This window comes from Magnolia sinica, chromosome 16 (genome assembly GCF_029962835.1).
Source record: "Magnolia sinica isolate HGM2019 chromosome 16, MsV1, whole genome shotgun sequence".
NCBI lineage: Eukaryota > Viridiplantae > Streptophyta > Magnoliopsida > Magnoliales > Magnoliaceae > Magnolia > Magnolia sinica.
The window spans coordinates 10,256,417-10,278,831 of record NC_080588.1 but is presented as its reverse complement, the minus strand read 5'-3'; the positions used below and the strand labels follow the sequence as shown (position 1 = coordinate 10,278,831).

The 22,415-nt window shown below is 41.3% G+C and overlaps 1 non-coding gene across 1 annotated transcript; it reads left to right on the top strand.

Moving 5' to 3' along the window:
- The first annotated feature begins 18,496 nt into the window (after positions 1-18,496).
- LOC131229930 (small nucleolar RNA R71) lies at positions 18,497-18,603 on the top strand. Its single transcript, XR_009163665.1, has one exon. It is a non-coding gene; the product is annotated as a small nucleolar RNA R71 (small nucleolar RNA).
- Positions 18,604-22,415: the final 3,812 nt, after the last annotated feature.

Here is a 22,415-nt window from a genome sequence, read left to right as displayed (position 1 = left end):
TGTTGTTTGTGTTTTCACTTCTCTCCCGTGGAACCACCTTATGAAGGGGTTAGGTGGCATATGAACTTCAAGGTGGGACTAAAAAAGACTTTTGGTGAGGAATTCCCTCTCTTTCCTTCTTATGTTGTGGTCCAGTTGAAACCTTCACCTATTTTTCAGCTCTCATATGAACATGATCAGACGAAATTAATGGACCAAGTGGATTTTACACGGAAGTCACAATGGCCCCATACAACTTCATGTTGCAGGGAAACTCTCATTCCATCATTGAGCAGGCATTGACCGGAAATAGAGGTGTACACGAGTCGATTCGATTCAAGCTTGGCACAGCTCGACTTGGCTTGGCTACTAGCTGACCCCAGCTCGAACTCGGCTTGGCTCGGTCCTCAAGCCTTACTCGCTAGCTCAGCTCGGTTCGGTCAGCAGCTCAGGCCAGTCCGAGCCGAGTTTGCCTGTGCAGCATTTTAACAAACACATTGACTGCACTTTCAAATTCTCATTGTATATAAAACAGTAGCAACGGTTTTACCGGTATTTCATCAAACACCTTGTAGGAAATATCAAATTAAATCAAGAAAAAGGGTATTTGTTTCATATACATACCTTCCTTGCCACCAACCGACACTTCATCGAGTCATTTCATCAAACACTTGGTGAGCAACATCAATATCAAAGTAACCGAGTCACCGAATTGGTTCAATCCAAGTTGAGTCGAGCTCGGGCAAGCTCGAACTCGGATCAAATTTTTTTCGAGCTCAAAAAATCAGCTTGATTCAGCTGGAACTCAAGTTCGAACTGAGTCGAATCGAGCTTTTTTGAGTCGAGTCGATCGAGCTAACTGAGCTAACTCAGTTCGTGTAAAGCCCTAGCTGGAAATCATGTTAGCCAGCCAATCTTATTCATCTGAGTCATGTAAGGAAGTTGTTCACATTCAAAGATCAAGAATCCCAAGAATGGATGGTTACAATCGTCTGACCAATGAAATCTCTAGCCCGTGAGGAATTCTTAGAGGACCACACCAAATAATGGTTTGGATCATGTTGGTGTCATGTAGGCTCATTAAATATGTGTATGGGTGACCTACTTTTGGTGTCCCACCATCTTTACAATAGATCTCATCCTCTGACCGGTTTAGATGTGCAACACATACCTAGGTTGGTGTTGTTAATGTCTTAAATACGTCTAAATGACTTCTAGCTAGGTTGGTGTTGCCCACTCAATTTCATCAAGAATTTGTCTTGCTACTCGATGGCATCGAGGGTGGCTTCGATGTCATTGACTGGTTCTTGATGGCTGTCGATGCCATCGAAGATGCGTGCAAAACTGCATAAGTGCACAATATGTTAACTATTCTGATTGTGGTAGTATATAAATTGAGTGTAATCAAGATTAGGGTAAGGTTAAGGTTCTCTAAGACATTCCTAAGAATTCAAGAGCATAGCTAGGGATTTCAAGGATGTTTTCAGAGTTGTTCGGATTAGTAAGTCCATCCATATTTGGTAATATTATTTTCATAATGGATTGCTTGTTACTTTATGTCTGGTTTTTTCCTGTGAGAGTTTTTCCATGTAAAAATTGTGTCATTTATATGTTTTTCTTTAATTTGATTTTGTCTTGTTAGTTTAAATTCGAGTTTGCTTCCTCGTGACCCCCAAGAAGTAGTATCAAAGATAGCATTGGAGTTTCGAGTTTTAATCTAAAACATGGTAATGAAAGGATCTAACTTGAAGTATGTAACACCCCATGCTTTTCAGTACTCGGGTATTATTGTGTAACCTAATTTAGAATAAGTACAATTCTAATTCATCTAAATGTTCACACGTTCTAGTCCAAATCTGACCATTGTGAGTAATATTTATCTCTAGAACAAGTTATACATTCGTTGATTTTTGAAATGGATCACTACATCATCAAGTCACTCTATTTATAGGATTTCAATCACCCCGATAGACCAATTGCTCAGACGAATAAATCAGACAATCCAATATGAATCATAGAAGGCCCAAATCTTAGATCATCTTAAAGATTCGAACCCAAATTGTCAAATTCACCGTTCATCATATTCACACTATTCAATTTCAAAATCCATCGTTTGACCACTACAATCAAGCCATCTAATCACCTCACCTGCCGATCATCAATCACCGACACTTGAAACTTATAACTCACACCTGACCATATCATTCATGTAAGTAAACCATCTAATTCCAAATCAATTGCAGAACTCAGCCCTGGTTAAGCTAGGAAACTCCATTGTTGACAATCAAATTGCGAAGCAGTCCAATGATTGGATCGCATAGCATCACTACTTAGAACCCAATTTCCGTGCGACAAGGACCCTTGAATGAATGTAATTAAACATTCGTCATAAAATTTGTAGCCTAGATCATTAAATCCACCTATGGTTAGGCTAACATCACTATATGTACGAATCCAACACTGACCATCTTAATTAAATTATTTAATCCTTAAATCCACCACTAACTAGCCTCAAACAAGTCCGAAAACCCTAATTTTTAGTGTGGGTTAGATTTGGGATAGATCTGACCATTGGGTCATCAAAAATCGTCAGTAGGCACTCAAATCAGAGAATTTTGGGTAATCTGAGCTTTGGATCTACCTAATCTTTAGGCAAGGACACTAATTTGGGCCCTCCAAAGTAAATGGACGGAGTGGATTGCAATAAGTAGCATGTGAACCCCACTTTGGCGTGCACGAGTGCACAACCCATGCACAAGCGCAGGGCACTGGACCTACACGCTTGGTCAAACTAAGTTTAACTCAAATTTTCCAAAAAGAGAGAAATCTCTCTTTCCTATGTTTTCACGCCACTGACGGATATCATTTGTTCATTTGAATTGTGGCCCACCATTTTTGGTCACACGAATGATTTGAACCATTAATCTAGTTCGGTGGGTCGTTCTAACAAAAACCTAGTTAGTCTAACACGTTTTGTCACACATTTGTGCGCACCATAACAGGCGCAAATGGAAGATGCGCTCCGGTAGTTTTTTCGAAAATGAAAACCGGTTTCGTGCTAATGAGCTAGCAATTCAGGGGAAAGCTCTCCTCGCCATCTCAACCGTCCATTGCAAAGAATCCTAACCCTTGAACAAATTAGGGTTCCTTCGCTATACGAGTAGATGTGGAAGGAATCTCTCTATTTGCGATCGTTACTAACTACTCGATCCAAACTCAATCTGGACCGTTTGTGGCTCCAGATCAACACTGAGAGCGTCTCAGGAAATCACCTAGAATCTTCCTATACCGGAAACGGATTCAGCTCGTGCTATAAGCCGGTTTCTCGCGAAAACTGTGTACTGGACAGAAACTCGAAAACCACCAGATTTTTGTGACTATCCAACCAAGATGTGTGTCCCACAAGCTTTGTGAGTCCCATCTTAGCCGTTTAGTGCAAATAAACTTAAAGGATAGCCCTTCGTTTTTGATCCACCGTTGCAGCTCGAGTCATCTCCTCCGTTTGCTCGAAAAACACATCATCTGGTGATGGGGCCCATTCACTAATCTAGAATGTTCATCTGGTGGCCCATGTTGCCAGGAGACCACCTACGGAGTTGGATTAAAGCAATGCTAACAGAATCTGAGTCTAACAACTCAAACTCTTTAGTTAAAATAACCAACCCGTAACTAATCTCTCGATTAGTTATGCCCGAAGGACTTATAAACTAATTAGTAGAACCCTATAAGAGGTTGCCAGGAGACCACCTACGGAGTTGGATTAAAGCAATGCTAACAGAATCTGAGTCTAACAACTCAAACTCTTTAGTTAAAATAACCAACCCGTAACTAATCTCTCGATTAGTTATGCCCGAAGGACTTATAAACTAATTAGTAGAACCCTATAAGAGACCCAAAAAAAAAAAAAAAAAAGAAAGAAAGAAAGAAAGCCAGAAAGAGAATGAGAAGAGGGAATGAGAGGGCGTCGTTTTTGAAGCTGCACCACATCGGCTCGACTCAATTCGAGTCACTGGGCGTTGGGCTGAGTCCAGTGTTTCACTTAGTCAAGAAATTCAGGAGCAGAAAGAAGTCAGGGAGTGCGAGCTGCTGCTCATCGTGCCCCACCAACTCAACTCGCTATTGAGTTGTTGGGTCGGTCCACCTCTGCTGGACGAGTTTGGAAGAAATGAAGAGTAGAGAATAGGGAGAGGAAGAACGGAAGCAGGAGTAATGAGGGAGAGAGAGAGAGAGAGAGAGAGAGAGAGAGAGAGAGAGAGAGAGAGAAGGAAGGAAGAAGATAGGAGAAAGAAAGAAGAAGGAAGAAAGCTGGGCGACTCATCTGAGTCGACTTGCCGAGTTAGTCAGAGATCATGTCTTTGATTATCTATCAAATTCTGTCTAGTAAGACCCCCATATCCAGCCAATTATCAATGTTCAATCCATAGAATGAACTCAATTAGCACCAAACTTAGCTAGTTAGTGTAAATAATAGAACAACGGAGTTGCTGACTCACTCGACTCACTGAGTTTGGGTTGGGTTGTCCAGACCCATTGTTGGACATCCTAGCAAGAAGAAAAGAGAAGAGAATCAGAAGAAAAGAAAAGAAAAGAGAGGAAGATAGAGGAGAAGGAGAGAGTTGGAGAGCGTCAGGAGTCTTGACGGCTGTCGAGTCGACTCGGTTGAAACCGAGTCTAACTTGGTCAAGTTAAGTTTGGGCTTGGTCCAGACATTACTGGACATTCCAACAAAAATAGAGGAAAAGCATAAGAAAAGAAAGAAAGAAAGGGAGAGGAGAAGGAGAGAGGGAGTATGCGGCTACCTCGACTCGTTGGTTAACACGCAGAGCCGGTTTGAGTTGACTCAGTTGGTTCTTGGACCTAAATCCGAGTTGGGTTGACTCAGTGGGATATGAATTCTAAATGTCTCTTAAGTAGGACCGAGCTGAACCTCTTACAATTCCAATTGACTAGGACTCAAATCTAAGAAGCACACACCATCTAGCAACATGAACTAAACCATAAGGTGAGGATTACCTTTAAGCTTTTTCTTCATCACGATAGTTAGCTTGTTTATTCATCTTTGTTCATTTATCTTATCAATTGCTTAATGTAGTTTATTGCTCTTATTGATTTTGATTCCTTATAATCGATTGATGAATTGGATTTAAACTCATATATCTGAACATCCTATGGATTACAACTGTCACGCCCCAAACTCGGATTTGAACCGGGCTCACAAAATTTTCGATTGACGAATCCGGTGCTGACAGCCTCCATAGTACCCCATTCTCGGCTCCCGGCACCCAGACACTACGTTCCGATTATAGGATCCTATAAGGAGGATTTCAAACATGATTTGATTCGTAATGAGCCTAACCACAAGCATAACCCATGAACAATAACCACAAGAACACCATCACAAAATCCACTATGATAAAAAACTTTGAGTACAATGCGTATGAAAGGGAAATACAATATAATGAAAGTAACAAAAACTCCAGAAGCTCGGCTGTACACTCTAACGGTGGCGAGGCTATGGCTGCATCCTAGCGTCCCCTGTACGCATCAATCGTGCATAAGCTTATAGAAAGCTTAGAGGGTGGTGTAAGTGTTTGTGCAATATAAGCATGCTCAGAATGCAAGGTCAGAGTAATGCGGAATCATGTTGGTGAGTACATGAATGCAATCAGCCATACCAAGGCTATGCTGTGCAGGATATGAATGCTATCGGCCATAACACGGCCATGCGATGCGAGATGTAACTTAAGCATGCCAATCCTTTTCATATATCAGTATAGTTCTCATTCTGAATAATCACCAAGGTTTAGTACACTCCAAATGGCACTGCCCCTCTTCCAGCCGCACAGTCCAATTGAGCGTAAGAAACCTCACTATCCGTCTGACCAATACCTATCCGGCACGTCGATAGCAAACCCATTCACCAGTTTGTCAAACTCAGCCTAATAATGCCCCCTACCCTCGGCCGAGTAAGGCCACACCCCTTTCCAACCGACCACAACACAGTGGGAGACGCAGCCTCCTGGTATACGGCCCTCGTGCGCTCATATATCCACTTGGTCTCAACGTCGGAGTCATCCTCTAGTACCATCGGGTTTAGGGATTTTCACCCAGGGACATCTATGGCGCCCCAATGCTTAGTAACAATATTTTCAGTGTCTGATCCTGCCATCCATGATGTGCCTATGGAGGTCATAGCCCTGATGTCGCTAGGGCGTATAGAGATTATGTCATACAATGTGAAGTGCATGAATCGCACTACCAGTCATGCAATAATCTTGCGCGTACCGCGCGCTTATGAAGGGCAAATTTGCCTATTAGGGAGCTCATAAACAATCTGCCCGAAGGCAAATGCTATGATCAGTCACTCCTCATAATAGGCATACATATGATACGTATGATCATGAATCATGGATCTATACTAAACATGTTATGTAGTGATGGGCTCTGTTCATAACAAATATGGGCCTAAACGGCCTACACTCTACAAGTATGGGCCTAACAATGGGCCCTAGGGAGAGTAACAATGCGGACATTTAACCAACATCATCCTTACAATGTGGACATCAAACCATCATGCTCCCAAAGTACAGCCTGCCATGAACATCATTACATAGACCATAGAGGAATCACATATTGCAATGGGCCTTAAATACATCCTGTTGGGCCTCGACCCAAGGGCTCCAAATACATCAAATGGGCCGCATCACATGGGCCTTTTATTCATCAAGTGGGCCGCACTAATGGGCCTTATGTACATTACAATGGGCCATAACGCATGGGCCTTGAATACATCAAATGGGCCCTCATATGGCAAGTGGGCCACATCACATGGGCCATATGTACATCAAATGGGCTACGCCAATAGGCCCTATGTATATCAAATGAGCCACACCCAAATATAAGTGGTGATAATGATTTCCACCATTAAAATTCTCAAGACCCACCATAACATTTATTTCCCATCCAATCCGATCATAGGGTCACACAATCCTAAACTAAGAGGAAAAACAAATTTCCTACTAATCCAAAACTTCTACATTCCCAAGGGATTCCAATGGTAGACGTTCAATACTCACTGTGCAGTGTGGTCCACTTGATAAATAGATCTGCCTTATTTTTGTCTTAAGCCTTAAAATTATCTTTCAAAAATGGTTGGACGGTTTGGATGCAACACATGCATTATGGTGGGTCCCATAAGGATGGATGGCATAGATGAATCACATACCTCATTGGGAGATCCACATTGATGAGAGGTGTGGATACAATACATACATCAGTGGGTCTCATGTGGGGCCCACCATAATGTTTATTTTCCACCCAACCTGTGGATAAGGTATCACAGACCTGGGGCCCACCGTAATGTTATTTTCCACCCAACCTGTGGATAAGGTCACACAGACCTGGGGCCCACCGTAATGTTTATTTTCCACCCAACCTGTGGATAAGGTCACACGGACCTGGGTGAAGAGTAAAAACAAATTTCATATCTGATCCAAAACTTCTGCAACCCAAAAAGGGTTTCAATGGCAGACGTTCAATCCACACTTTTCCTTTCCGTGTGGGCCACCTGAGCTGTGCATACGGTTGATTTTTGGGTGGCCCATAGCTAGGAGGTAGGCCCACCAAATATACGGTATTGACGTTCAACTCACATCATGGTGGGGCCTAAGGTGGGGTCCACTGCCATCATCCATGCAAAGCAGCGAACGCTACTTGCTGCATCGTCCAGAGACGTTGACAGCAACAGCGTCTGCTGTTGCATATTTTTTTTTTTGAAAATAGAGTTTTTCCATGGTTTTTCATATGTGGGGCCCACATAAGGTAAATCCGACCTAGCCATTGGTCCCCATGGCTCAATACAAACCCATCAAGCCCAATATTCGATGAGTTTTGGTGTACAGAAGTATCAAGGTGTATTTTAACAGTAACAATATTATTCTCTATGTTATTGCCCGCCAGAAGGTCGGATCGGTGTCATTTTTTGGCTCAACGCCTAAAATGATCTGGGGAACTGGATGGACGACATGGATTAAATTCATACCTCAAGGTGGGGCCTGCATGAGTAGCCCACCCCAAACACCAAATATATGAATAATATTATATATATATATATATATATATATATATTTATTTATTAGCTCTTAGTGCACACCCATGGCAGTACACACACTCCATGTTAGCCACGCCCTACGTCCAGCGTCCAGGAACGCTGGACGGCATGGATATAACACAAGCGTCGTGGTGGGTCCCACATGTACGTGGCCCACCATGCATATATATATATATGTATTAAAATAATATTAATATAATATTATGATAATATAAATATAATATACTATATACACTATATAGATGGTGGATCTCTCCTGAAATGCGGTGGGCCACACCGTCTGATGGATGTAGAAGTTTTAACACAAATCGGTGGGGCCCACATCATTCTAGGGGGAGGATAAAGAAAGAGAGAGACGGCGATAGAGGGACCCCGCCACTATGGGCTCCTCATAGTTACATCACATACATCAAAATGGGTCCTACAAACAAGTGGGCCCTAAAATAAGAATTAACGGTGGATCACCTACCTATTATACTCCTCCTTGATCCCTTAGCCTCCTTAGCTCCTTCCTTCAATGTTGATGAAGGTAGATGATGAATAGATGGTTGAGATGGGAGATGAGAGAGTGGGAAAGTGGGTCACACTTGTTGTTTTGGGAGAGTTGGGGAGGTTTGGACGTATGGAGTTTTTTAGTTGCTTGGGAGAGTGTTTTGAGAAATAAGGGAGAGAGAGAAATAATGGGATTAAAGGGATGGATGGAGTGGTAGCTGCAAGGAAAGGGGATGGATAGGTAAGGTTTGGTTTGAAATTTGTAAAAGAGGGATAGGTAGGGGAGAGAGAGAGTTGACTTATGGAAAAATGAGGGATGGGTGTTGTACTTGGGGTATGGCTTGTACTTGACATTGATTGATTGATGGGACATGTTGTAGAGATTCTCTCAAAATTCACAACACCCGGTGTTTCTTCAGAATGAACACCGACCCACATCTTCTGGCACAGGTATCGAATCGGTGCACGAGTCACGGCTTTGGAACAACGGCGACGGCGCGGTCGCTAAGGTACAAGTTTCGAATCGAGCCGATGTTGGTATTTCGGACTCGGCTTAGGATCACGCGCAAACGTCAGATACGGGTCGAGGGTTGCCTGAATTCGACCGGGAGGACCGCAGAAGCCTATGGAACGGTACGGACTAGGATACAGGTCTTACAGCTCTCCCCTCTAAATAAAAATTTCATCCTCAAAATTTACACAATCATAGTAAGTGAACATAACTCATAAGGAGAGAGGAAACATAGCATCATCGTATAAAAATCGGAGACAACATATAAGATACAACATATAATCAATCATCAAAGAGATGGGGATAGTGCTCTCGAATCTTAACCTCATGCTTCCAAGATGCCTCATCAACCGAATGATGACCCCACTGAACCTTCACCAAGGGAATGACCTTGGTCCAAAGGACCTGTTCCTTCTGATCAAGGATGCGGACTAGCTGCTCAATGTAAGAAGCGTCCTCGCGAACCTCCAATAGCTGCCAATCAATAATAGGAACTACGTCTGACCCATACTTCTTCAATATAGAGACATGGAAAACGTTATGGACGCCAGACAACTGACATGGTAAGGCAAGCCGATAGGCCACAGCACCAATGCGCCAGTGATCTCAAAAGGTCCTATGAATCTCAGGGTAAGCTTGCCCTTCGCTCCAAATCGAATTATACCCTTCATAGGCGAGACCTTGAGATACACGTGATCCCCAACATCAAACTCCAAGGGACGATGTCGGTGATTAGTAAAACTCTTTTGTCGGCTCTGAGCTGTGCGCATCCTCTACTTGATGATATCGATAACCTCTGATGTCTACTGCACAAGCTCGGGACTTAGGAGATGTCGCTCGCCGACCACGGTCTAACAACTTGGAGATCTGCACGGTCTGCCATATAATGTCTTAAAAGGAGTCATACCAATGGTCGCCTGATAGCTGTTGTTATATGTAAACTCAGCTAATCGCAGATGCTCATCCCATCTACCCCCGAAGTCAATCATGTAGGCCTGAAGCATGTCCTCAAAGATTTAATTGACCCTCTCGGTCTAGCCATCGGTCTGCTGTTCACTCCCCAAGTATAGGGTTGTGATGTAGTAATAAACTCGGTAAGACCGAGGTCGAATCCCAAGGGACTGATATTTGTACGTAATCTGAAACTAAATAGAACTAGAACTAGACTAAGATGAAATCTAAATCAAATGAATTTGAGGAACAATGGTAAAATAGTAAACTAAAATATGTAGAATTCAGAGGTAAGGAACTAGGGATTCAGAGGATCCACTTGTAGAGATCAGGGAGATCTTATGCCTGTTTCAGGAACTCAACTGGACTTAGAGTCCCATCTTCATGAAAAATCAAGACCGAACTTCCTTTGATATAGTTTTCAAGAGATGAAAGGTATATGAATTAGAATGGATTTCATCACCCAACCATGCCCAGGAGACAAAGCAAACAACAGAATTAAACTAATTACCAACCAACCAACAATGTATGAAGATTAGGAAGGATACCGTCATCCGACCATGCCCATGAGATGATGATGAACAACAGGGCTTCCTGACGTTATAAACATAAAAAGGAGGAAGAAATACTCAAAGCCATCGCAGATCTATTGTAATTTCAGTCACAACAAACCATTAAAAACTAAAAGTATTCCCTTAATTGAACCGTAATGAAGGTAGTTCAATAATATAAATTAAATCAAAGGCATAGAGTAAAGTCTCCCATCACGTTACAAGCTTCACCTCTTAGCCCTAGCTAAGAGGTTCAGCCAGACATGGATGGCTAGATCTCTTAAAAAAGAAAATAATAAATTAAAATAAAAATAATAGGAAAAGAAAAACCAACTCTCTATCCCCTCTCGCTCATTCACGCTTCACGTCCCCACTTTTCTCTCTCCACGTCCTGTTCTCCATTCCTTTTATAACATCAAGGAGATGCTAGGTCGGTCACTGACCTTCTCTACGCAATACACTTTGTAAAAGAGTCGGACGCGTTGTCTCTGTTTTACGCAGCAACAACGGAAAACGGCTTGCGTTTGATGTCTGGTGGGGTCCGTAGTCAGACTTGTTAAAGAAATCCATGTCATCCATTAGTTTCCCACCGAAAAACCAGTGGAACCTGATTGGTTTTGAAGCAGATTCGTGGTGGACCGCGAATTATTTTAATTCACTGTCAGTCTTCCGTTTAGACTGTCAAAATCTGATTAACGCTATCTTCTGCAATTCTACCACCTAACGAGGGAGATAAGACCCGCGGGCTCCTGATTGATGGTCCTGATTAGCCCGATGGGCCCTGATGGTGGCCCACAGAGATCAACCGCGACCTATGTTGCGGAGCAAAGCCATCGCAGATCTCACGCTGAGGTTAGTGGGGCCCACTTCTTGGTGCCAGGCACAAGATCCACGCCGTACGTTGAAGTCTCCTCCAAAAACCATTCGGGTATGGTGGTTTTTGGATTGAATTCTGTGTGGCCCACAATATCTTCTACTCTGCCGTTCATCATGCATTTAACGGTTAGGATTCTGCAACATCTTACATGGTCTCAAGAGGCCACCTTGGTGAGGTAAATACCCCACCTATGCACACAATGGATGGTCCCGATTGATACTTTGGAAGAAGAGTGGGCCCCACTGAGAGGAACAGGCGGACGCTGGAGCGTCTGCTGAAAGTTTTTTATTTTTTTGATTTGAGAAGATGAGTCGGTCAGCGCACGCTGACTGACTTAAGGTAAATTGGTGTACGTCCGGTGCACTTAAGTACATGCACACGCACTGTACATGTAGGTCCTACGGAGATGTTTGTGACCAATATGCTCCGTCCATCCTCTTTAGAACCTCATTTAAGGGGTTGAGACTAAAATTGAGACATATCCAAAGATCTGGTGGGCCTCAAATCATGATTTTAGTGGCTCATCTATCCGTTGGGATACTCTTACAAGGATCCAACGGCCAAAATTCGACATGTATGGTTACTTTATGTTCTTCAGGCCATGTATGAAGTCTCGAGCTGAGAAGATGGTTAGAACCCTGTGATCTTGCATTCTGGCTGATTTTTAGGCTACTTAAGCTTCAATTTCTCAGTTTTCTTGGATCTTTGACATGTAAATCCGTTGATCTTGGTCCCCTGGGGTCCATCCCTTGCCTTGGTGTATTCTGAGCATCAATTCCATGCTTTTAGCATCCTTTTTCAGCCCAAGCTCCTAAAGTCACCTTGCAACACAAATACGATTAAAATAGTTTGTTAAATAGTATCATGTTCATAAATGCAAGCAATAACTGGGTCTAATATTGAATATTTGACCCTCAACACAACCCCTAACCAGCATTTTGCTAGTCCCCAGCAAAGCATGCGAAAAATAAGTTGAGAGTTATAGGACAATCTCTAAAAACTTGAGTGATTTTTTCATTTTTATTATATATATATATATATATATATATATATATATATATTAAAAAAATAATCAAGATACTAGAAGTCTAAGATTCATGAATGTTGGGCTTTGCATTTCCTATACTCAAGCACTCTGTAGATTTCATAACCAAGATCAAAGTATTAATCCAATAATCAGAAAAATTCTAAACATTGAGTTCCATGGGTGTATCGTGTAATCTCAGCTTATCATTAAGGTTCACTTCTTAATTTCATGATATTATCGGTAACCAATAAGATAATTCATGATAACCAAAACTTTCCTCACAGATCATCTTTTCATTAATCGACCTTTGATATATATATATATATATATATATATATATATATTTTATTAAAATACCGCCAAGGTGAGGAATCAAATCTTCACCTATAGGGAGCAAACCTATGATAAAGACCATTGCCCACCCCTTTCCGACTGACTACTTTGGGAAATTGAACCTTCACCTATAGGGAGCAAACCTATGGTGAAAATTATTCGCCCAATCCTTTCAATTTTCTCAGGCCGGTTCCTTTTATGCTTAGTGATTACCAAGTTAATCCTTCAATATCGAACTAAACCCTTAATGTGCAAGCGAGATGTGTTTTGTGAAATCATGACTCAATCAATGTTTACAACTTTTAATTCCGGATTAATCATTCAAACTTAATTGTGAAATCTAAAAGATACTGAATCCATGAGTTATAAATTACCAACATTTCGTATCTTGAAATTCACAAGAAATTCTAAAAATTAAAAATTTTCACAATTTTTGCTCAAAACCAAGAAAACACTGATTAGGAAACCTAATCTCCCATCCCCAACCTAAAATCTACATTGTCCTCAGTGTAAAAGAAATAAGCATGCAATGCACATGGGACAACAAAAATATTAGAGGAGTGATGGAAAGATTGTACCTGGACGAGGGATTCAAGAAGTTTTTACACAAAGATCTTAGCATGAAAGCAAGTCAGCATAAGAGGGAAACTAACAGAAGTACAATAAAAATAACAAAAATAAAATCCTACCTACACCACTTTCGCAGGTGCTCTCGATTGCATTTAGCGTATGCAACAAGCCTTTAAACCCCTAGGTTGCCCCTAGTGGACGAGTTGTAGTCTCGTGAGGGTTTGTAGCAATGTTACCCATAAACATTGAACTAACTAACTAGGAAAATGAAACGGAATGAAAAGCTAGGTTGGCTCCCAGGAGCGCTAAGTTTACCGTCTATCCTAAAACAGCATAAAGGAAACTATCCTAGTCCTATGAAAACAGGAAACCTACTTATACCTCCATCAGACTAGGAGATCAATCCTGGTAAACAGGATCAGTCAGAGGTATGGACATGTCCTCTAAATCAAATTTCTCGACAAATGGCTTTAAGCGATGTCCATTTACTTTAAACTCCTTGCCATTGTCAAGATCTCTTATCTCAACGGCCCCATAAGGATACGCAGTGACCAAAATGTAAGGGCCAGTCCAACGAGATCGAAGCTTACCTGGAAAGAGATGTAATCGAGAATTATACAAAAGGACTTTTTGACCAGGTGTGAATGATTTTCATAGAATACGTTGGTCATGAAACGCCTTCATTATCTTTGTAAATTCTCGAGTTCTCATACACATCGTTCCGGATTTCTTCAAGTTCATTTAATTAAAGTTTATGTAGTGAGCCAGTGTTGTCCAGATTGAAATTCAGATTTTTGATCGCCCAGTACGCTTTATGTTCCAACTCCACAGGCAAGTGACAAGCTTTTCCATAGACAAGTCTAAAGGGAGACGTTTCAATAGGGGTTTTAAAAGCAGTACGGTATGCCCATAAAGCATCGGTTAATCGGATTGACCAATCCTTACGATCAAGGTTAACCATTTTCTCTAGGATATGTTTGATCTCCCTATTGAAAATCTCAACTTGTCCACTTGTCTGTGGATGGTATGGGGTGTTCACCTTATGAGAGATACTGTATTTCTTCATTAAGCTCTCGAATGGTCTATTATAAAAGTGTGAGCCCCTATCACTAATGATGGCTCAATGGCATCCCGAACCGCGAAAGGATGTTCTCTTTTAAGAATTTAATGACCGTGCGATGGTCATTATTTTGGCACGGAATTGCTTTGACCCATTTAGTGACATAATCTACGGCGAGTAAAATATATAAATTTCCAAATAATTGGGGGAATGGTCCCATGAAATCGATGCCCCAGCAGTCAAATGCTTCTATGATAAGGATGGGATTCAAAGGCATCATATTTTGACGGGATAATGCTCCCAATTTTTGACAACGCTCGCAAGCCTTGCAAAACTCATGAGTGTCCTTGAACATAGTAGGCCAATAAAAGCCACACTGTAAAATCTTGGCCGTGGTCTTTTTAGCAGAAAGTGACCATCATAGGCTTATGAATGACAAAAGGAGATGACACTCTGATACTCGTCATCTGGCACACATCTCCTTAGAATTTGATCTGGACAATATTTGAATAAATATGGATCGTCCCAGAAAAAGTTGCGCACCTTGGTAAAGAATTTCTTCTTATCTTGTGCAGTCCAAAGCGTCGGTATGGATCCTGTGGTAGGATAATTGGCAATATCAACGAACCAAGGCGAATGGGAGACTGAATAGTTGTTCATCAGAGAACATGTCATTGATATGGGTCGCCTCAGGAGAATCAGAGGTATTAAGGTGAGACAGATGATTGGCCACTACGTTCTCTACTCCTTTTTTATCTTTAATTTTCAAATCAAATTTTTGGAGTAGAAGGATCCATTGTATCAAACGGGGCTTAGAATCATTCTTAGAAAGAAGATCCTTAAGTGCCGCATGATCTGTGTAGATAATGATCTTGGATCCGATCAGGTAGGACCTAAATTTATCCAAAGCGAACACTACGGCTAGGAGTTCCTTTTCCGTAGTCGAGTAGTTCACTTGGGCAGAATTTAAAGTTCTACTTGCATAATGAATGACGTAGGGCCTCTTATATTTTCTCTGGCCTAAAACCGCCCCAAGAGCATAATCAGAAGCGTCGCACATAAGCTCAAAAGGAAGGCTCCAATCGGGTGGCTGCATGATGGGTGCAGTGGTTAACATGCCCTTAAGCTTGGTGAAAGCCTCCTGGCATTACTCAGTCCACTCGTATGGTACATCCTTTTGTAGAAGATTACATAAGGGACGAGAGAGGAGACTAAAGTCCTTTATAAATCGTCTGTAAAACCCTCCGTGTCCTAAGAAGGACCGCACATCTCTAATGTTCTTAGGTGGAGGTAGGATAGCGATCAGATCGATTTTTGCCTTATCCACCTCGATTCCTTTGGACGAGATAATATGTCCAAGGATAATTTCCTTATGAACCATGAAATGACACTTCTCCCAATGAAGTACCAAGTTCTTTTCTTCACATCTTTTCAACACACATTTGAGACTCTCTAAGCACTCGCTGAAAGATGAACCAAAAACAGAGAAATCGTCCATGAAGATCTCTAGATATTTCCCCACCATGTCAGAAAAGATACTCATCATACATCGCTAAAAGGTGGCAGGGGCATTACATAATCCGAATGGCATCCTTCTGTAGGCAAAGGTGCCGTAGGGACATGTAAATGTGGTCTTTTCCTGGTCCTCAGGGGCGATTTCAATCTGATTGTAGCCCGAATACCTGTTAAGGAAATAGTAATAGAAATGACCAGCTAGCCTTTTCAAGATTTGATTAATGAAGGGCAAGGGAAAGTAGTCCTTCCTTATGACGGTATTCAGCTTCCTATAGTCAATGCACATTCTCCAACCAGTAGTAACTCTAGTTGGCACGAGTTCATTATTGGCATTGGTTACGATGGTGATCCCGAACTTCTTAGAAACTACCTAAGTTGGACTCACCTATTGACTATCGGATATGGGGTATATGATACCCACATCCAATAGTTTAAGAACCTCGGTCTTAACCACTTCCCTCATATTTGAATTTAGTCTACGTTGTGATTGCCGAGCGGTTTTAGCATTATCCTCAAGATATATGCGACGAGTACAAATCGAGGGGTCGATCCCCTTGAGGTTCGCTATCGTCCATCCAAGGGCTCTCTTATGCTCAATGAGAGCAGATATAAGCATACTCTCCTATTCTTTCTCCAGGTGGGCAGAGATCACCACCGGGTATGTCTCATATTGACCTAAATAGACATATTTTAAATCAGAGGGTAAAGGTTTTAGGTCAAGCTTCGGTGGCTTGAGGTTAGACGGTAGAGGCATTACATTAGTTTGGGGCAACTCTTCAAATTGTTGCCTCCACCGGTTAACTTCAAGTACCGGTGCAGTATCAAGCAAGGCACACGTCTCCCTAATCATGTCATCGTCAAAATCATGGGAGTGGGCCAGACACCTAGAGGGTCAGAGGATAAGGTCAGAGGTGTCGTCTCTTCCACTAAAGAGTCAATCATGTTAATGTCGTGGAAATCGTCATCATCCTCTAAGTTTCTGCCGTTATTGAAAAAGATGTTTGACTCTAATATCATATTCCCAAAAGACATAGTCATGACACCATTCTTGTAATTGATAATTGCGTTTGAAGTGACAAGGAATGGGTGACCAAGAATGACGGGGATCTGAGTACTCATGTTATTGATGGGTTCAATTTCCAGGATGATAAAATCTACAGGGTAGTAAAATCTATCAACTTGGACCAATACATCCTCAATTATCCCTCTTGGTACACGAACAGAGCGATCAGCAAGTTGTAGTGTGGTTAGGGTGGGTTTTAATTCACCCAAACCTAACTATTTGTATACTGAGTAGGGAATCAGATTGACGCTCGCTCCTAAGTCAAGAAGTGCATGATCAATTCGATGGTCCCCGATTACACATGATATGGTTGGGCTACCGGGATCTTTGAATTTCTGTGGCACGTCTTGCTTTAGGATGACACTCACTTTCTCGGTCAAGAGATCTTTTTTTGAATACTCTGCCGTCGTTTGGTCATGCATAAGTCTTTCAAGAATTTGGCATATGAAGGTATCTGTTTTACGACATCAAGTAGAGAAATGTTGACTTTCACTTGTTTCAACACCTCTAGGATATCCTGAGATTTATAGAGAGGTTTTGGTGTAACCAACCGTTGGGGAAATGGAGCAACTGGCTTTTCTAGAAGTTCCGGTTCTAATTTTTGTGGGGCCTCACTGGATCCATTATTGCTATCCTCTTCTGGTTCTTGAGGTTTTTCGGGCCTAACCGGAAGGATTTTATCAATGATCTTCCCACTCCTAAGAGTGGTGATGGATTTAGTGTGCCCCATTTGATTTGAAGAGCTGGGATCACTTATCTCGTATTGCGGTTTAGGATTGGGGAGCGGTTGTGCAGGAAGCATCTCCTTTTCTATAACCATCATACGTGAATCCATCTTTTGCAAAAAGTTTAGCATTGCCTGGGTCAGCTCTTGCATGGAATTTTGAACCGGTTCTTCTTGAGGTTTCCCCTGATTTGAATTTTGACTGAAGAAACCTTGAGGGGTAGCAGTTTGTCCATTTCTCCAACTAAAGTTTGGATGATTTTTCCAACCAGGATTGTACGTATTAGAGGTTGGTCCATTGAAAGGTCTTTGATAATTATTTATGGCATTGGATTGTTCATTCAACACTTTTTGAAAGGCGGGTATCGTAGGATAATTTTCAGTTGTATGAATGTTGCATTCACAGATGCCGCAAACACTTTCATTAACCTTATCCTTCTTTCCTTCCATGGCTTCAACTTTCTTTATGAGCGTAGTTACTTTACATTTGAGATCATCCTCTTCTTTCAAGAGATACAATCCACCTTTCTCCTTTAATTGAGTTGGCCTAGACGTGGTGTTTGATTTTGGGTAATAATCCCATGATTGTGTTTTTTCAGTAAGACTATCGAGGTAATCCCATACCTCGTCGACATTTTTATTAATGAATTCTCCATTACACATTGTCTCGACCATTTGGCGCATAGAAGATGTCAGTCCATCATAGAAAAAATTTGTAATGCGCCATGTTTCAAAGCCATGTTGTGGGCATGAACTGACTAAATCCTTGAACCTTTCCCAACATTGGTAAAATGTTTCATCCTCCTTTTGGGTGAAGTTCATGATTACTTTTCTAAGGGTAATCGTTTTATAATGTGGAAAGAATTTCTTTATAAATTCCCTTTACATATTATTCCATGTGCCATTGGATCTAGGACGCAGTGAATGTAACCACGTCTTAGCCTTCTCTTTTAAGGAAAAAGGAAAGAGTCCCAACCTGACTGTGTCCTCAGACACATTTTGAAAATATAAAGTGGCTCTGATCTCATCAAACTCTTTCAAATGTAGATATGGTTCTTCAGATTCAAGCCCATGGAACTTAGGAAGGAGTTGGATAACCCCTGGCTTGATGTCCATATGTCCTGTATTTTCAGAAAAAATCATACATGAGGGCGTACTCACCCCCGCTGGTTGTAAATAATCTCGTAAAGTACGTGGTGGGGGTGCTTGATGCATCTCATTCTCATCCTGAATGTTCTCCACCCTAGGTTGGGGTGGAAGAGGTTGGTTTTCAGCCATCACTTCAATTAACTCAGGGCATTTCGAGTGGTGTCTAGTCCTGCGATGGATAGTCAACCCCTCAACCAATCCTCCTTCAGTCAAGAGATGTCGAGTGTTGTCACGGGCCCACTTGGGCATGAAACACTCGCAGCCCTCAATCAAATTCGAAACCTAATCCTAAGAAAGGAAAAGAAAATCTAGAAAGAAAGAGAGAGTTGGAAAGAAGTTACCAAATTGAAAGCCCTAAGTAACAACACCTGCAAAAGAAAACAAAATAAGTCAATTTCTAAAGAGAAGGTCTAGAATTAGAAAATCCTTAAAAAGGAAGAACAAAACAAACCAGTTTCTAAAAGAAGAAATTCCTAAAAGAAAGTGAAATTTTTTTAAAAAAATTAGGGAAGTCCTAAACTAAAAAGTAAGTTACTAAAGAGATCTGAAAAATTAAAAGTAGAGAAAGAACTTACCGAATTAGAAATTTCTATCTTAAAGGCCTACAAAATAGGAAAGTTAGTTTCTAAACAAAAATTCTATAAGTAGAAAATTAGGAAACAAAATTAGATTCTAAAAGAGTTAGAATTAGAAAGTTACTAAAAAAACAAAAATAGAACGTTAATTTTGAAAAAGGGAAATAACTAACCTAGTTTCTAAAAACAAATGAGGAAAGTTTCTAAAAATAAACTATTTCTTACAAATAGGAAAATACTAGAATTAAAAAAATTTTAAAATTCAAACCCTAACTTTAAAAGTAGAAGAAGTAGAGAAATTAGGAAAGAAGTACCAATTTAGAAACTTATGTCAGGATCCTACAAAACAGGAAACAAGTTAGTTCTAAAAATCAAATAGTAATAAAAATCCAAAACTAAAGTTAGTAAAATCCTAATCTCAAACTAATTCTAAAACTATTACTTTCAAAGAATCGTAACCGTCAATCCTTGGCAACGGCGCCAAAAACTTGTTCACTCCCCAATTATAGGGTTGTGACATAAGTTTCTAAATTGTTTCCTGATAGCTGTTGTTATATGCAAACTCAGCCAATCGCCTGATAGCTGTTGTTATATGTAAACTCAGTTAATCGCAGATGCTCATCCCAGCTACCCCCGAATCGTAGGACGACGCTATCAGTGAACCACAGGATCATTCCTGATAAAGTGAGATCTAGCGACATGATTTTACAGCATCCTAGACGAGCCATTGATCGGATGGATCGGATGGACCAAGAATTCAAGATGAAAGTCGATCTTCCTAGTTTTAATGGTCAACTCTACTTCAAGGACTTCCTCGATTGGTTGCTTAAAGTCGAACGTTTCTTCGACTACATGAACATAATGGAAGAAAAGAAAGTTAAACTCGTGGCCTACAAGTTGATGGGCAGAGCTTCAGATTGGTGGGAACAACTTCAACTTGATTGATGAATTATTAAAATCGAATTCACAACCCTTTAAATAAGGGTATCAAGCAATGGGAAAGAAATCATAATCAAACTACAACTCAAACTCCTAGAATCCGCGACTTACTATAAATAGTAAACTTACTATTTATAGGCGGGTCGTGATGTCTACTAGTGCACAATGTATTCGGCCAAAAATAGTAAGTGTCCTATTTGGCTTCACCAAACCGTTCTCCTAATTATTCTAAGCTCTTTTCATGTTGGGCGCAACTCCTAAAGCCCAACGGATGAAGAGTTATAATTAAACTAAAACTTACTATTTATAGTAAAAATGAAATTAAAATAGGAAAACGACTGTTGATCCAGGGGTTTTTCGCAATTTCGGGCTCCGCTCTGCTAGGTTGGTTGGCTAAAGTAGCTCGTTCTACCCCAAAATCATATATTTTACATCAAATAGCTCATTTCGGATTGCGAGATACGCCCGATCTAAGGTCCGATGGTCTGGATCACTTCTGTCATCGACCGGGCCTTTTCTGATCCATCTTGGCCATGAAACTGTCCGCGACCCACTCTACATCAGTCCCCTCCACTTCAAACAACTCGTCCTCAAGTTGTCGTTTTGCTCTGGTTCATGATACTCGGTCAGGTCCGTGACGTTGAAAGTCCATGAGATTGCCATGTCATCTAGAAGATTAACAACTTAAGCGTTGTCATTGATCTTTCGGATGATTGGTACTAGTCCAATCTTCTTATTTTTCAACTTGTTGTACGTTCTGATCAGAAATCTTTCTTTGTGCAGATGGACCATTATTTGTTCGCCAACCTTAAACAATTTTTGTCACGATGCTTGTCCGCTTGCTCTTTGTACTTTTCAATCGAGGCATGTAACTTGGTTTGTACCTCCGCATGAATGCCCATGATCCTATCTACTATATGTTCTGCTGCAATGCTCATGCCTGGGAGCTTGGGCAGAGGGACCAAGTCAAGTGTGTGGTGAGGTACTCGTCCGTGAATAACCTGGAATGGGGATTTCCCTGTTGGTTCATCATGTTGTTGAATGCAAACTCCACTTGAGACAAGGCCAAATCTCATTACTTCAGTTTTTCTCCTGAAATACATCGAAGGAGGTTTCCCAATGTGCGATTCACAACCTCGATCTGCTCATCAGTCTATGAGTGGTAGGTGCTGCTGATCTGAAGTTGTGTATCGAATTAAGTCCACAAAGTTCGCCAAAAGTGGCTAACTTTGTATCATGGTCAGAAGTAATAGTCTTGGAAACCCCGTGCAGCTGCATAACTTCTCTGAAGAATAGATTCACCACGTGTGTTGCATCGAGAGTTTTCTTGCATTGAATAAAGTGTGCCATCTTAGAGAAACGATCTACTACCACGAACACTGAATCCATGCCTCGTTGTGTTCATGGGAGATCAAGCACGAAGTTCATAGATAAATCCTCCCAAGGGCCGTCAAGCATGGGTAACGAGGTGTAAAGGCCCGTACTCTGAGATTGTCCCTTGGAGGTTTGACAAATATAACAACGTTAGACTGTCTTTCCTACATCACGTACTAATTGCAGCCAATAATACCACTCTTCCACAAGAGCTCGCATCTTGTCTCGCCCAAGGTGTCCACTAAGGCCACCTCCATGTAGCTCTTGAATTTTCTGTTCCTTTAACGAGCTTTTGGGGATGCATAGTTGATTCCCTTTGAAAAGGAACCCGTCCTACATATGTAAGTCGCTGGGGTGACCTTCTTGGCATTTAACCAATGCGTCTTTGAAGTTGTCGTCGTCGGCATATATGTACTTAAGGCGCTCAAACCCAACAACCTCATTGCTCATTGTGACTAATAAAGTTGCATGGACACTCAGTGCATCGGCTACTTTGTTCTGTTGCCTAGACTTATGTTTTAGCATGAATGTGAACTCCTGCAAAAATGAGATCCATCTAGCATGCACACGGTTAATGTTAGCTTGACTATTAATGAATTTGAGAGCTTAATAGTT